This window comes from Chrysochloris asiatica, unplaced genomic scaffold (assembly GCF_000296735.1).
Source record: "Chrysochloris asiatica unplaced genomic scaffold, ChrAsi1.0 scaffold00159, whole genome shotgun sequence".
Taxonomy (NCBI): Eukaryota; Metazoa; Chordata; class Mammalia; order Afrosoricida; family Chrysochloridae; genus Chrysochloris; species Chrysochloris asiatica.
Window position 1 is genome coordinate 3218465 of NW_006408677.1, and position 6625 is coordinate 3225089.

Consider the following 6625-nt stretch of genomic DNA (forward strand, 5'->3'; position numbering starts at 1 on the left):
ATTTCTTGCTTCTGCCACAAATTCTCCCAGCTGTGAGCCTTCCAACCTTCTAAGTATTCCTTTATATGTGGTTCAGAGTTCTGGGACCATCCCCTGAACCTGCTTGGTCGGGTATTCTGTGTTGTTGTTGGCAGAACTCTCTGCTATACGTCCACCCGATCTGCCATCTTGTTTGTTCCCCAGTCCACAGTACTTTCAATAGTCTTCTCCAACATCATAATTGAAATGTATGAATTCATTTCAGGTTTTTCCTTATTCATTGTTCAGCTTTCATATGCATATGAGGTGATTGAAAATACCAGGATGTGTATCAGGCACACATCAGTCCTTTCAGTGACATCTTTGCCTTTGAACACTTTAAAGGTCTTTTGCAGCAGAAATCACTAGCTGCTCCTGGGAAAACCCTATACAGGGTTGCTATGAGTTGGAACTGATTCGACAGCACTTAACAACAACAACATGCCTAATGAAATATGTTGTTTGGTTTCTTGACTGCGGCTTCCATAAGCATTGATTGTGGATCCACGTCAAATGAAACCTTTGACAACCTCGATCTTTTCTCCATTATTTATTGGTCCAGTTGTGAGGATTTTTGTTTTCTTTACATTGAGGTGCAATCCATACTGATAAAAGGCTGTAGTCTTTGATCTTCATCAGTAAGTATTCCAAGTTTTTTTCACTCCCAGCAAGCAAGATTGCATCATCTGCATATTGCGGTTGTTATGAGCCTTCCATCAATCCTAATGCTACATTCTTCTTCATATAATCCAGCTCTTTGGATTATTTGCTAAACATACAGATTAAGTATAGCAAAAGGATACAAACCTGATGCACACCTTTCCTGATTTTAAACCATGTAGCGTCCCCTTGTTCTGTTTTAACAATTGACTCTTGATCTATGTATAGGTTCCTCCTGAGCACAATTGAGTGTTCTGGAATTCCCATTTTTGGCAATGTTTTCCATAACTTTTTGGGTTCCACACAGTTGAATGCCTTTGCATTGTCAAAAAAAGCACAGTTAATCATTTTTTCTGGTATTCTCGCCTTTCAGCCAAGATCCATCTGATGTTAGCAATGATATCCTCTGTCTTAGATTGGGTTCTCTAGAGAAGTAAAACCAGTGACACTTATATATGTAGATACAAAGAGAGGTTTATATCCAGGAACTGATTCACATAATTGTAGAGGTGGTTAGTCCCAAGTCCATGGCCTGGATGTCAGGCTGCAGGGCTAATGAACCAAGACTGGCATGCAGGAAGATTTGGCAGGTATAAAAACAGGCTGCTGACAACTTCCAGCATTGGCAGGTAAGAGCAATAGGTCATTGGCTCAAGTCCAAAGAATTGAAGGTGGGAAGAGGAGTCAGATGCAAAATCCAGACTTAGTAGAGAGCAAGCAAACTTTACCTGAGTGTCCAATATATCAAAAGCAGGCCACATCCCCTAGGAAACGTCCTTTCAATTGATTGGCTGTTCATAGCAGATCTCATCATAGAGTTGATTTACATTATATTAGATTCTATCATGGGGGAATAACTATATCTCAACTGTCAAATCACTGAGAATCTTGGCCCAGTAAAGTTGACACACAACCTTAACTATCACACCCTCATTCCATGTCTTCTTCTAAATCTGGCTTGAATTTCTGTGGATGTGCTACTGCAACCATTTTTTAATTATCTTCTGCAAAATTTTACTTCATGTGGTACTAATGATATTGTTCTATAACTTCCACATTCTGTTGGGCCACCTTTCTCTGGAATGGGCATAATATGGATCTCCATTCTATTTTCCTCACAGCAACCAGAGGAATATTTTAGAAGTGTAAATCAGATCTATTATAATGAAATGTAAACAGAACTTGAGTCAGAAAACTAGAAGAGTAAGGGTAGGTAACCAGTAAGGAACTATAACCATAGTCTGGGCATGAAAATTTTGAAAACTGAACTTGGACAGGGGAGCAGTGACGGTTGAAATGGAGAAATAAAAATAAATTAATAGATCTTCTAATGTGATCCTTTTCAAAGTGGTCAGTAATGGTAACCAGGCAAAATACAGTTCTTGTGGATTCAGGGTCATGTTGTGGTGGCTAATGGCTTTCCACGCATCTTCGTTTTGCTTCATTCTTCTTTACTCTGGATGCTGAAAGACCAGTAGTTGCACCTTAGATGGTTACTCTCAAGCTTTTAAAATTCCTGTCAACTACTCAACAACATCGGATGCAGAACGTTGTCTTTGTGAATTTTGTTATGCCATTTGACCTAGTGTTTTGTTATAGCAAAGAGGTTTCCATAACTTTGCCCCCTGTATGCTTTATCATATTCATGGATATATTTATAGCATAGATAAATATATATGTGGAAATATCTTCTGTCAAACCTATATATATTCATGGGTGTAGTCCCATTCTCCTTCCCACACCTGTCAGGCCTGCATACTTATCTATACACCCACTCATAATTGCAGAATTGTGTATACAGTAGTATTTACCTTTGTTGCCCTTAATTCTTGTATTCCTCCCAGTATCTTCTTTTGCTTTCATGATTTTTTCCTGACCTCCCTCTTACTATATATTGCCTTCACCTTCACCCAGGTTAGTATGTGTCTACCCTCTAGTTTCTGCATTTGAATTATGGTGTTGGCAAAGAGTACTGAAAGTACTGTGGACTTCCAGAAGAATGAACAAGTCTGTTTTGGAAGAAGTATGGCCAGATTGCTCATTAGAAGGAACAATGTCGAAACTTTGTCTCTTGTAATTTGGACAATTCAGGATGAACCAGTCCCTGGAGAAGGACAACATGTTTGTAAAAGTGGAGCTTCAATGAAAAAGAAGAAGACCCCCCAAGAAGATGGATTAGCAGAGTGGCAACAATAATGGGCTTAACCATAATAACAATTGTGAAGATGGTACATGCTGTTGGACACAGGGTGGCTATGAGTCAGAACCAACTAGACGGCACCTAACTACAACAGCCATCTAGTTAGTAATTTATCCTCATTTCCCCTCCCACCCCTGGTGACCATCAAAGAATGTTTGTTTTTGTCTGAAAAAAAATTTTGATAGTGGTCTCATACCATATGTGAGGGCTTCAAATAGACTGTGGGAAAATTCCATTATCTTTTCATTCTAATTCTCCCTAACATTTTTGTATGTTTGTGATTAATTTGTTTCATTCAATATAATGTCCCTCAGGTTCATCAGTGTTGTGAAGTGTTTTACATATTCATTTTTCTTTAATATTGCATAATATTACTCTGTATGTATGTCTTAGATTGTTTATCCATTCTTCCATTGGTGAGCACTTGAATTGTTTCCATCTTTTTACTATTGTGAATAGTGCTGCAAAGAACATGGATGTGCATATGTTTGTGTCATAGTTCTTTATTTCTCTAGGATATATGCCTAGTAGTGAGATTCATACTTCCAACTTTTTAAGGAAGCACCATACTGTTTTCCACAGTGGTTGTAAAATTGTACAATCCCACCAGCAGTATAAGGAGCTCTGGTAGCATAGTGGTTATGAATCGGGCTGCAAACCGCAAGGTCAGCAGTTCGAAACTACAAGCTGCTCCAAGGGAGAAAGATGAGGCTTTCTGCTCCTGTAAAGATTTATAGCCTTGGAAACCCTATACAGGGTCGCTATGAGTCAGAACTGACTCCACAGCACATATCAACAACAACAAACCAGCAGTATATGAGGGTTCCAGCTCACTCTACACCTCACTAACATTTGTTATTTTATGGTTTGTTTGTTTCTATTTCAGCTTTGCTACTAATGTTGATTTACATCTTTTTAATGGGTAGAGTGGACTCCTGGTGTGGTGCTATAGGATCAGCACTGGACTCTGAACCACAAGGTCAGCTATATAGGGTTGCTATGAGTCAGAACCGATTTGACGGCATTTAACAACAACAACAATGGGTAGAGTCAGGGGAAAGCAAAGAATGTTTTGAAATAAAACTCAAAATCATTTTTAAAAAAAAGTGCTAGGTTTACTAGTCTGATAGAGACTAGTGGAACTTCTGAAACACTATAGCCCTTAGTTATCTTTCAGGCCTGGAATTGAACTCATCTCCATGACTCAATTTTCAGCCAAACAATGAGAGGTATGTAAAATGAACAACATTAGGGAGGTACACAGTCCTTAGAATAATCAACCATTTGAAATCAAAAGGGTAGCATTTGCCCAAGGACAAAGTTCAGAAGGCAAGAAGGGGTAGGAAAGAAGGAGGAACAAAAATGGAAAACACAGGGAGAAAGTGGAATAAGGGATATTACATTGTGGTGACTGCAATCAATGACATGAATCAAAGTGTGTATGAATTATTAATTGGAAAACTGATTTGTTCTGTAAACCTTCACCTAATTAATTTACAATAAAACATTTTCAAAGAATGAATGGAAGTCTATTTTGCCAGGCATTGGACTGGACATTCATAAAATGCATTAATCAAACAATCTCACTACTTCCATCCTGCCATTGAAAATTGCCTTTATCCTTCCCCAGTTTGAAGGTTTCTTCCCCAAGAATATCAATTGCCCAGGAATCACCGAGTCACCTCCTTGATTCCTCATTTTATTCCAATATGCTCTTGGAATGATTTTCTACATTCCCTGGTCTATCAGTGGTATATACTCAGGGAGTCCACTGTCGTGATCTCAAACAGATGTCTCTACATTCTGGGCACATTCCAAGTAATACATACCCTGAGGATCACTGTTTTCATCTCTCCCAGGTGGGTGACATTTAGAATGATTATTGTTCAGCAGCACTCAGACTCCTACTAAATGGTATGACAGAAAGGAGAACTTTGACTATCAGGGTGATTAGACAGTGGAATGGATTGCTAGAGAGGTTATGAAGGTTCTTTCAGCCAGACAAGCTGCTGAAATATGAAGACATTAGGTATGAACGTGAGCAGCATCTTTATACTCTAAGGGTGGGTGTAGAAAGCAATTCAAGTGACAAGGGGAGTAAGACAGAAGGACACTGTCAATGCTAGGTCATGGGTGGCTGCCAAGCAATGCAAGCCAGGACTGACAGCCAGACAGGGCCAGCAGGTAGATAGGAAACTAGAAAGAGTGACTAGGAAGCTAGTTATAGTGACTTATGAGGGTAAAGACAAGGTCTGAATCCGAAGTGTAAAGTCAAATTGGAGGACACAGACAGGGTCTAGAGTCTGAATAGATGAGCAAGAATGAACATGTAGAGGTCCAAGTCAGGCTGAAGGCAGTGTCAAAAACAATCAATCCTTGTGGGGTTGATTTCTGACTCATAGTGATCCCATGTGTATCAGAGTAGAACTATGTTCCAAAGGGTTTCACTGGCTAATTTTTTTTTTTTTTTAATAGGTCACCTGGCTTTGTCTAATAGTTTGGTATTGGCCAGTGATTGGGTTTAAAGTCAGAGTGGGCAAAGCATCTCCTGAATTGGAACAGCTTGGTGAACCATACCATAACTCAGGCAGGATGTGCCAGTGAATGAACCCATCTGGTCTTTGCATTGTTTTGAAGCTTCAAGAGGAGAGGCAGTTTCCATTTTTCATGAGTTCAGAGCAGGGTTAGTGTCTCTTAGGAGTAGGGCATTGCTAAGTGATGTGCTACCTCTGTTTCTTACATTCCTGTTATCAGTGGATCTTCTTGTCACCTGGGAAACAGACTGCAAGTAAAATCAAGTTTGTAATATAATCACAAAAAGGAATGTTTTTTACTCTGCTGCTGCCTGCGTTTGCTCCTCTTCAAAGTCTTCTACTAACCCAACTACTTCTGTGAATGTTCCAGAGGTCTGTCCCAGAGATCTTTCACAGAGGTTCATTAACAGAATCCTCTCACCTCCCCAGCGGCTTCCACCATTTCCTTTTTACCATCTGTAACTCTCAGGGGTGATATATCTTCTTCGAAAGCACCTGATGCCCATAACAAAGGCATTGATGTATTGAGGTAACAAAGCTGCCTACTGCTCAACTGATACCACTAATGCCAATGCTTCTGATATGGTGTTGTGTGTCCACAGAGATTTTAGTGAAACAGCCCTTTAAATTGGTACTTGCTCTCTTGAAGAGTCTTCTTTACTTAGGACTAAGGTATTAGTCTTGAGTGTTGAATCAAAAGACAACCAGGATAGTTACCGCTACCAGGCATTGTTTGTTGGTTTTGGTATTTGGTTTGCCCATTCATATGTCAGTTTGTCGTACTGTGGTGGCTTGCGTGTTGCTGTGATTCTGGAAGCTATTTTAAATACCAGCAGGGTCACCCACGGTGGACAGGTCACCCATGGTGGACAGCTTCCAGATGAAGACAGACTAGGAAGAAGGAGAGATGGACTATGTCTGAATATTTAGTCACTGAAAACCTTATGAGTAGCAGTGGAACACTGTCAGCATCACAATATTAAATATTGAAACAGGATGAAGAGCACCAGAATATTGTCAGATACAGTGCCAGAAGATGAGCCCCTCAGGTTGAAAGGCACTCAAAATGCGATGGGGAAGAGTTGCCTCCTCAAAGTACAGTTGACTGTCATGACGAGAATGGAGTAAAACCCTCAGGACCTTCATTTGCTGTTGAGGCACAACTCAAAATGAAGAGAAATAGCTGCAAATATCCATTAATAAATGGAACATG

The 6625-nt window shown here is 39.8% G+C and overlaps 1 pseudogene; it reads right to left on the reverse strand.

Annotated features, from left to right (window-relative positions):
• LOC102839885 overlaps nucleotides 1-1439 on the reverse strand; it is a 20536-nt pseudogene extending 19097 nt beyond the window's left edge.
• Nucleotides 1440-6625: the final 5186 nt, after the last annotated feature.